Genomic DNA, 10881 nt, shown 5'->3' with positions numbered 1-10881 from the left:
AAAAGCTTCACTTGATAGGGACCAAAAGACTCATTACCCGAAGGCAGAATTGGACACACCTGGTGTAAAAGTTACGTATCCCAGTTTCAGCTCTTGTCCGTTAGCATCTCCCCACCCCCATCGTCCATATTTAAAAATGTTGGGTGCGCATGTGTGCCAGATGATTCATCCAAGCTGCTCTGGAAGTTGTCTCTGCTGGTGACAGTAAAGCTGATCCACCCTCTCCCTCCCCTCTATCTGGTGGAAATGCAGGGCGTCAGTCTGTGGCACTGCTACCAGCACATTGTGGCCCTTCTTTATTTAGGTGGGATGCACTTAGGCATCTTGCTTCCACACGGAGCTCTTCGTCTCCCCGATCGATCGCAGTTCCCCATGGTTTCCATCTGCCTGCGCCACCCGGAATTGTGTGAGCCCGAAAAGAGGGGAAGGACCCACAGACCCCTCGGGTCCTGGGAACCCTCAGCCTCGCTCCGTGGCTGCATATCCATGGAGACTAGGCACTAACCTATTTCTCAGCTTTATCAGTGTAGGAGTCTTCGTTCTCTCTTCCTGCATCTCAGATTCTCCACTGCAAAGGTGCCAAAAAATGATTTTGAACTTTCAGTAATTTTGAGGCTGATTATATTAATAGAGATTCTGAAACCTGTAGAAGTAGCAGCTCTTGGGGTTTTATTTTTTACAATATTTTGGGGACAGATCTGTGTGCCGAGGTTCAGGCTAAGCATCTAAAACCACGACTACTTTGTGGGAACTGCCCTTTTCCCCTCCCTGCTCTGCTCCCTCTATAGATTCTCACATTCTGGAGGAAAGCCAGGCTTTTTTTAAACTGTAGATTTTCAAGCTAGCCCTAGCAGGTTTCCAGCTCTCTCTCCCTCCTCCCTCTTCTTTCTTTCCCCTCCTGGCCCTTATTCAATGACTAAAGCTCTCCAGGAGTATTTATGGACCAGGGTATCTATTGTGACCTTGTGATTGCACTAATCCTTTGGCTTGAGGCTGCCCTGCTCTGACAGTCACAAGGGTGATTGGGGGTGGGAGTGGGGAGGAGGACAGTGCATCATCCAGGAGTGGTATTTATTTATAGAACAGGCCTTTTCCTTTCCCTCTGAATTCTCTGCAAAGGCAGCAGTTGTCAGAGCCTCTGGGAGATAGGTGATGGAGGCCCGCACCTAGGTAGAGGCCAGAGTTCTTGGAGTCAGCACCAAAGGGCTCCTTTCCCCTACCTCCATGGGACAAACCCAAGGAGGCCCGACTTCCTAGGAATGGTTGACCACTGAGCATTATAACTTTCTCACAGCCCCAGAGGGGCAGCCAGATGCTCCTGGCTGGGCCACCTGACCCAGGGCCTCAGGGAGTGTGAGTCAAAATTCCTGCAAAACTCTGGTCTCGTTCTCATGGTATTTGAGGGCTGGTAGGGCTGTCGATCACTTTGGGGTCTTTGAGGAGCAGGCCGGGAAGTTGCTGTTAGAGTAAGAGAGAAGACAACAGGGGACTGACTTTGTATGTCTGGTGGGATGGAATTGCTCCTATCTGGATTAAGGAAAAAGAGGAAAACCAGGACTCTGGGAAAAGAGTGAGAATGAAGCCCACCTGAATAAACAGGCAAGGCCCACCTAGCCTCTCCCCAACTGAGCGCGTGATCGTATGCTACCGTGGGTGACTGTCATCGCTCCTTGTGTTGGATGTCCAGTTCTGACTCAGTTGGACGGTAAAGCATCTGAGGGCAGGAAACCTAGGGCACAGAGCTGGGTGCAAAACTAGTGCTCAGTAAGCCTTGTGGGTTCTTACACGTCGATTCTAATGAGTGACTCTTATTAGCATTAAGAAAGTGGTTGTTGTTGTTGTTGTTGTTGTTTTTAGGGAGCCAAATGTGGGACTTGAACTCACAACCCTGAGATCAAGACCTGAGCTGAGATCAAGAGTCACATGCTCAACCGACACGAGCCACCCGTGTGCCTCTAAGAAAAGGTTTTTGACAATGAGTAGGATGGCAGAATTCGACTGTGGGCAGGACCTCTGCACCTTTTCTACTTCTCTCTTCCCTCCGCCCAGAGAGTACAATGCACATAGTAGGTTTTCAAAACCGTTTGCTAAATTGTTATTAATAAATGATGATTATAATAGTTCTATGTCTGTCACCTAGAAGTTCTAACCTGCTTGGTAATGAGTGAACTAGGCTTAAAGCATTTCTCTCTCTTAAAAAAACCAAACAGGGCACCTGGGTGGCTCAGTCAGTTAAGTGTCTGACTCTGGATTTTGGCTGGGGTCATGATCTCACAGTTCATGGGTTCGAGCTCCACATCAAGCTCTACACTGACAGCACAGAGCCTTCTTAGGACTCTCTCTCTCTCTCTCTCCCTCTCTCTCTGCCCTTCCCGTGTGTGTGCACATATGTGCTTGTGCTCTCTCTCTCTCTCTCTCAAAATAAGCAAATAAGCATTAAAAAACAAACAAACAGAATTTGCTGAGCTGGGTGGTCAGCTCTCCCACATAGCCCCTTGAAGGTGATACCATTTGGTAGTGGTTGTCCAGTGTTAGCCTTGCCTCAGAGTCACCTGGAGAGCTTATGCTACGTGGAAGCTGGGCTCCAGGGTTTCTGATTTGGTGGCTGTGGGGTGGGGCTCAAGAATGCACTTTCTGCGGTTCTGATGTACTCGTGCTGTTGGTGTGGGGAGCACACATTGAGAAACACTGCCAGCGGGGTGTGTGAGAAATGTCTCAGGTTCTCTTAGCTGCAACTTAAGGATTTAAGAAAAGTCCTGGGAGTCTGTGGATCGAACTGTGGAGAGGCCCTCTGCAGAATTCTCCGCATCCACCTTCTCTAGAACTTAGAAATTGCCAAAGTGGGGCAAAGGTTGACGAGAAACCGTTTGGGGATCCCAATTGAATTGGCCTCCAGGCTCACCTCTTCACCAATCTGCTCTCACTCCAGTCCAGGTGGGTTTTCTAAATCAGAAATCGATCATCTCGGTCTCCTGCTTGAAAAGCCTTCAATGGCTCCCTAATTCCTCCAGCAAAAAGTCCAAACTCAGGGGTGCCTTAGACTGTTTGGCAAACCCTTCATGGTTTGACCCCTGCCTATCTCTTCCCCGACTACCTCTCTCCCCCACTCCTCTGTACAAGCTTTCCCCTGGGCTTCCCTGGTCTCCTCTCAGCTGCATCCTACTACCCACAGGGCTCACCCCTTCTAGGCCTCCGAGCAAAGCACTCCTCCTTTGTTCTCACTTCCTGCCTAGGCACCCCTCCTTACAGGGCCCTCACGCCAGAGCTGCCGTAATAGTGCTCTGCTCTCTGACTCACCCCACCAGGCTATGGAGGGCCCTAACATTGAGCACACTGTCCCGGATCGCAGAAGGAGTTTGCAGCGGGTTTGTTGAATGAACAGAAATTGGAGAGGACTCAGCGGCAGCCGACCACACACTGGACCAGTAATTACTTTTACCTTGGACACTTTTGGATACAATGCGGGGTGGGGGATGTTTGCAGGTAAAGAGGAGGGGAGGGAATGGAGAGAGGGGTGGGCGCAATTACCAGCATTCCCTTTTAAGTCACCCACAGTAGGGGCCCCTGGGTGGCTCAGTTGGTTAAGCATCCGACTTCGGCTCAGGTCATGATCTCACAGCTCGTGAGTTTGAGCCCCGTGTTGGGGTCTGTGCTGCCAGCTCAGAGCCTGGAGCCTGTTTTGGATTCTGTGTCTCCCTCCCTCTCTGCCCCAACCCACTCACATTCTGTCTCTGTCTCTCTCAAAAATAAATAAACATTAACAAAAAAAATTTTAAAGGGGCACCTGGGTGACTCAGTCGGTTGGGCGTCTGACTTCGGCTCAGGTCATGGTCTCGCAGTTTGTGAGCTCCAGCCCCGTGTCAGGCTCTGTGCTGACAGCTCAGAGCCTGGAGCCTGTTTTGGATTCTGTGTCTCCCTCTCTCTCTGCTCCTCTCTTTCAAAAATAAATAAACGCTAAAAAAAAAAAAAAAAAAAAAAAGTCACCCACAGTAAAATGAGCTCCTCCAGCCTTTGTTTTCCTAAAGCACAGTGACAAAGGTGTGTCCAGAAGCAAACAAATGAAGCTTTAGAGGTAGAACCGTAGGTACTGGCCCGCACAGGGGGAGGAAGTTGGAGGTTTTGCAGAAAGGGAAGTAGGAGCCTCCTGAAATTACAGTGGCCGGTGAGAGGGCCCTACCCCCCAGGCCCTTACCTCCCTGAGCTCCCCCTTCTCTCAGGCTGGGTGGTAGCATCTTTCTCATCCCTTTTAGTTGGGTGGCTTTAGATGGTGGCAAGTCGCTTTGAGAGGTTCTGTGTGGCGCCTGAGGACATTAGGCTTCTCTTTGTGCACTTAGTGTATCAATCAACTCCATTTCTGAAGCAATTGTTATACTTACAGGGTTGGCTTATATACCATTGGATCATGTCTATAATAAAAGAGGTAGACTGAGAACCAAGAAGCCTGGTTCCTCTTTCTCCTCCAGTGACCAGCTAGCTGCCTGCATTGGGGCAGTTGTATCTGCAAGTTCCTTCACTGCCAGGCGGTGCTCGTTGAGACTGCCCACTCGGGTTTATTTATGACCCTTTAAAGCTGACCACATAGCTGTTTTCCATTCCTAAGATTGCGTCTTAGAAAACTTGGACCCACTTTCTAAGTTCTCCCAGAGATATTAGTCTTTGTGAACTCTGATGGCCAGGGAAGTATGATAAACAAAAGCAACCCCAGAGGGACTTTGTCAAGTTCCAAATGTTTGATCTCAAAATCTGGCGGAATTTATCGGCTGAAACCACCATTGACAGAATATTTCTGGCTGACCTTTCTGCCCTCTGCGCCAGCCACCCCCATTCTGAACACTGAGCTTCTCAGCCCTTCTATTAGCATCTGCACAGATACCTCCCTTGGGATCAGAGCCTATGTTCTTCCTGGAACCGATTTAAGCCCAACAGAGACTTTAAAAAATACATTTAATAGTTGGAGAGGCTCCCTTCTCCTTTTAACTTCTGAGCTCATTCCCTCTGGGAACAAAGTGACATTTAGATTCCGGTGTGTAAGTTGTTTTTTCTTTAGATCAGTTATTGTGTAAACATTCCTCTGCAAATTATTTTCACATTTTAAGGCAACTTCTTTCAAGTGTCCAGTCAGACTGATTCCTACTCTGTTCCCTTCGCTACCCTCAACTCGACTTACTCACCAACTTCCCCATTTCTCAACAACTCAAATTCAGACCAATTCTACCGTTCGTTAAAATACCTCCCCAACTTTCTGGAATTTCCATTTCTCAAGGTTATCTCCCCTGGGCCACAGCCAAGGCTAGGCCCACGAACACAGATGAAGGCAGCGTGGGTCGAGAAGGACGAGCCCTCATTGTTCTGCCCAGGGGCGGTCAGCCGGAGGCCAGAGCTGCCCTGAGAAGGCAACTTGGGACCAACAAGACAGGCTTAGAGTGACGTGGAACACTAGCACCAAGACCAGGCAAATGGGGGAGAAGCTGTCTCATGGTGACACTGAAGCCTAGCATTCAGAAACAGAAAAGCAGGCAAACTGACTCCTCTTCCGTTAATAACCCAACTGCTCCTTGTAACAGGCCCACAAGAGTATCTTCACCTCATGCCTTGTCTTCTAACGTTGCTCTTGAACGTTTTGTCTAATGTAGTGCGGTTCTCCTTATACCCACTCTTCATCTCTCAGTTTTATTTTATTTTATTTTTTTAAGTTTATTTATTTTTGAAAGACAGAGACAGAGACAGAGTGGGAGTGGGAGAGGGGCAGAGAGAGAGGGAGACACAGAACCCAAAGCAGCCTCCAGGCCCTGAGCTGTCAGCACAGAGCCTGACACGGGGCTTAAACTCACCGACAGTGAGATCATGACCTGAGCCGAAGTCAGATGCTTAACCGACTGAGCCACCCAGGTGCCCCCATCTCTCCGTTTTTTTTTTTTTTTTTTTTCAACGTTTTTTATTATTTTATTTTTGGGACAGAGAGAGACAGAGCATGAACGGGGGAGGGGCAGAGAGAGAGGGAGACACAGAATCGGAAGCAGGCTCCAGGCTCCGAGCCATCAGCCCAGAGCCTGACGCGGGGCTCGAACTCACAGACCGCGAGATCGTGACCTGGCTGAAGTCGGACGCTTAACCGACTGCGCCACCCAGGCGCCCCAGCCCATCTCTCCGTTTTAAAACATGTCCCCTCATCAGGAGGGACAGCCACATGGGCCAGTCATGACTCCAGGGAACACCGGTCACACAGACTACAATATACTTTTCAAAAGAACAAGCCACTTCTTCTCTTTAAAACTTAGAGACATCTTTTATTTTTCTTCTATGCATTAAGAAAGGTGAACTGGCTGTGTGGAAGGAATACCTAAGTAGTCCTACCAGTGCCACAAAGTTACTGTGTGCCACAGTGCCACAAAAGTCACCATGCTATCCACACCTCTCGGCTGTAAAATAAGGGAGGTGGACTGGATCATCTCTAAGGTCTTGCCCTCGGGCAATAATCTTTTCAGATCAGCAGAAAGTGACATTGTTCTGATCAGTAAGGTATGGGACAGGGAGCTTTGGAATAACCATTTTCTTGTATTGCCACTCTGACATTTCAAGTTGCTCAGCCTGGCTGTGACATTAGCTCTTTCCTTGCAACACCCAGGAGTTTTAAGTCCAATGAATGTGGACTCACTGGGCCAATCCTCTTCCTTGATTTTCTGAGCTTGGATCTTTTCTGCACCATTAAAACTACAGGCACTAATTTGAGGAATTAACTGAGGTGGTCACTTGAGGTCATACAGCAGCTGTGGCCCTTCAGGGTCTCACTTTTGCAAAGAAGTCAAAACAAAAGAGGCAAGAAGGTTGACCAGATAATTTTGGAAGTTTAGGTAACAAAGCATTCCATTCTAAGTTTTTTCGGGGGGGCTGAATCACAGCACTTCCTGGGTTTTGTTTCCTATCAAGTCGTAACTTGGCCAACATTTTCTGGCAAAGGTCATAAACCAGTGCCGTGGAGAACAGTGGAGAAACACTTGCCTGACCAATCTCAGAGTAGTTCTGCGACGCAAGTTCCAGAAAGGAGGTTCGGGAGAGAAGGCTGTTTTCAGTTGACTGCATCCAACAAGGCTTTGTCAAGGGCTCCGGTTGTGAGGAGACAAGAGTGGAAACAGTACTCCCGAACCTTGAAATCAATTTGTAATCTAACACTTGTGAAAAATCAGAAAACGAGAGCAGTGCTTCCCAGTCACTCCGGCTATATTGCAAGTAATTCACTATTAGTATGTAGGCCACTAAGGCTTGAAAGTGATTGTTTTGAAAATATAAATTAGAGTGGATTCAAGGTCATCTTTCAATACTGAACTTCTTTTAAAAAGTCTTCTGCAGGACTGCTAATTCCCTCTGAAAGAGAGAATTATTTTTGTTTAGGAAAATACCTTGTAGGGACATTTAGATTTTAAAAGATGGGATGGGGGCACCTGGGCAGCTCAACCATTTAAGTGTCCAACTTGATTTCGGTTCAGGTCATGGTCTCTTGGTTGGTGAGATTGAGCCCTCCATTGGGCTCTGTGCTGACAGTGCAGAGCCTGCTTGGGATTTTCTCTCTCCCTCTCTCTCTCTCTCTCTGCCCTTCCACTGTGCACTCTCTCTCTTTTTCTGTCTCTTTCAAAATAAATAAATAAACATTAAAAAAAATAAAAGATGGGACACAGAGCAGAGCCTGAATAGACAGATTCAATGGAGGAACTAGTGAATTGTTCTGCATAATAAAGAGGATGGAACCCATTTTGTGTTTTTTTTTCACTTGCTGTTGTTGAAAATAGGTAAACCAGGAGGTGGAATGGTGGTGTGGTCCAGATAATGTGACTGGAAATGGGGACCCCAGAGTTAGGCCACTTAGGTTCACATCTATAAAACCCACTATGATGTACCTTGCAACAAAGCAAATTTAGAGAGAAGAGAATTGGTTTCCACCCTCTGCCCATCTCCCATTCTCAGCCAGCGTTGGGTAAGGTTCTTTCTTTTCTTTTCTTTTTTTTTTTTAATTGTGGTAAAATACACACAACACAGAATTTCTTATTTTAATCACTTTTAAGTGCACAGTTTAGTAGCATTGAGAACATTCACGTGGTTGTGGTGGCCTAAGGTTCTTATTTTCTCTGGCGGAGGGGAGTGTGTGAGGGAAGGGTGACCCGACCCCAAAGACAGAAGGAATGTTTGGCATTCCTGGTGTTCTCCCAGCCCATCTCCCTGGCACTATGTAGCCTGGAGATTCCTGAAATTGCCATTCTGGAAGTCCAGTTAACCACAGGACCAGAGATTGACCCTATCAATATTTAATCCAGAGTGGTCAGTCACCACTAGGTGGTTGGTGCCAGCCTATAGGATGGAGTCCAATAGCACAGCTGGACGTCTAGAATGCCAAGCCAGAAACTAGCACAAGCTCACACCAGTTCTATCATTAACCTCCCGATAAGGCAATCTCGCCTTTTGGGGATTGAAAAATTTGGGCCCTAAATATTTCTTATGGAGGGGTTTACTGTGTATATAAACATATAGGTATATCTAGCACATAATAAGCACTCTAGAAGTCCTAGATATTACTGGGCATGTCTAATAACAATGTAAGTTGTGGCATTCCTGTGATGTTAGCTTGCTGTTCTGCAGTGGTTCTACATCTACAAGACTTCTTTATTATTGTTGTTGTTGCTATTACTTTGGTGAAGGTTAAAAAAGATGCTAATGGGGGGCGCCTGGGTGGCTCAGTCAGTTAAGTGTCTGACTTCAGCTCAGGTCATGATCTTGCAGTTGGTGGATTCAAGCTCCATATTGTGCTCTCTGCTGTCAGATCAGAGCCCGCTTCAGATCCTCTGTCTCCCTATCTCTGCCTCTCCCCCACTTGTGCTCTCTTTTGTCTCTCTCAAAAATAAATAAACATTAAAAATAAATAAATAAGATGCTAAGGTACATTTTTGAGCCAATGCAAGCATAAAGATACAGAAATATCCATTAGATTCAGGATGAAGAATAAGAATTCACTGGAGGAAGGAAGCTAGCTCCAAAGTTCAGCATAAGAAGGTAAGCCTCTAGAATTCTCAGTAATTTGGGGGAGAGTATTGGACTTTTCACGTAAGGCAGGGAAGGCAGATTCAAGTCAATCTTACCCATATCACCAAGGAGACCCCTAGGTAATAACTAAGTCACTCATAAAGTCATCCCATTCAATGCCCAGTGGGGACTGTGCAGATTCTAGGCGTCCTGCCCAAGGGAGTATTCATCACATGCATAGAGCATAGACGTGCTAAGCTGGCCTGGATTTTAACTCTGATTCTGCCACAGGCTACCACATGTCATTGGACAAGTTTACTTGCTCTAGATTCCTCATCTACAAAATGGGGATAATAAGATAAGGTGTCCATGAAATCTGGAAACAGAGGAAATATACATTACATCATGAAGGACATCTTCTAGCTATAAAAAATATATTTTATGGACACTGTAGTAGTGAATTCTGTTGGGGAAAAAATTGCCACTTTGAAATAGGCAAAGAAAAGCTTAGTGATTAGCTCATTCATCTGTGTTACGTCCATCTTTCATCTTTGAGCTTCTTTTCAACTCTATAAATTGTAGGAAGCTGATACCAATGAAAACAATTTTTGTCCATAGAAATGCCAATGAACTGTGTCACATAGAATGCATTATTGCCTTGAAGATAGACCCCTTTTTGTCTGTATACATTTATTTCAGAATTCCCTATTGTCTCTGTAGGCTCTTTGGGTTCCCTTCTGAGCCACTTAAACATTTTATAGGTTCCCTCATTAATACACGAGTTTAATAAAATCTCTGATGTGTGTTCACTTTATATATCCGAACAAAAGTCATGATTATACCCTCTTCTAAAACTTTTTTTAACACTTCCTAGGGTTACTCTGAAGACCAAGTGGGTTAATGCATGTACAATCTTGAGAGTGTGCTTGGCACACTAAAGCACGAAGTGTTTGTGAGGATTGTTCTTATCTATAATATGCACTCAGTTCACTGTGATGTCACTATTAAGGTCTTTTTCCTGTGTTAGACTCCACTTCTCTCTACAGTGTGAGGCCCATTAGGACAGGACCTTTGTAACTCCAGCACAGAGAACAGCAGAACCAAACTCTAAGAAAGAACAGAGTAGGGGCACCTGGGTGGCTCCGTTGGTTAAGCATCCAACTTCAGCTTGGGTCATGATCTCATAGTCTGTGAGTTCGAGCCCCTCATTGGGCTCTGTGCTGATAGTTCAGAGCCTAGAGCCTGCTTGGATTCTGTGTCTCCCCCTCTCTCTGCCCCTCCCTGCCTCATGCTCTCTCTTCCTCTCTCAAAAATAAATGAACATTAAAAAATTTAAAAAAAAAAGAAATAAAGAACACAGTCAATAGATTAGTTGGATATAACAGGGATTGGCCTTTTGGGGGGGGTGGTAAAGGACTAGATAGTTAATATCGTAGATTCCGTAGGTCAAACACTGTCACACCTACTCAACTCTGCTGTTGTGATATGAAAGCGTCACAGACATTACCTAAAAAAATGAGTGTGACTGTATTACAAAAAAACTTTATCCACAGACACTGAAACTTGAATTTAATATAATTTTCACATGGCATGAAGTATTCTTCTGATTTTTTGACCACTTAAAAATATAAACAACCATTTTTAGCTTGAGGGCCATAGGAAAGCAGGCAGTGGGCCAGATTTGGCCTCAGGCCATCATTTGCCTGAATTAGATAACAGGTACATGAAGGGCGAGAATTATGCCTATTCACACCACCTTTAATCTGGTCCTTGTCATGTAATAGATGTTCGAAAAATATTGAATTAAGTAGCAAAGGCTTAAAGGCAAAAGGGAGGCATTTTAGGAGAGTAACTTGCTAAATCGTTTCAGAA

Source organism: Panthera uncia, chromosome B1 (assembly GCF_023721935.1).
Source record: "Panthera uncia isolate 11264 chromosome B1, Puncia_PCG_1.0, whole genome shotgun sequence".
Classification (NCBI taxonomy): Eukaryota; Metazoa; Chordata; class Mammalia; order Carnivora; family Felidae; genus Panthera; species Panthera uncia.
This window is presented reverse-complemented; position numbering follows the sequence as displayed.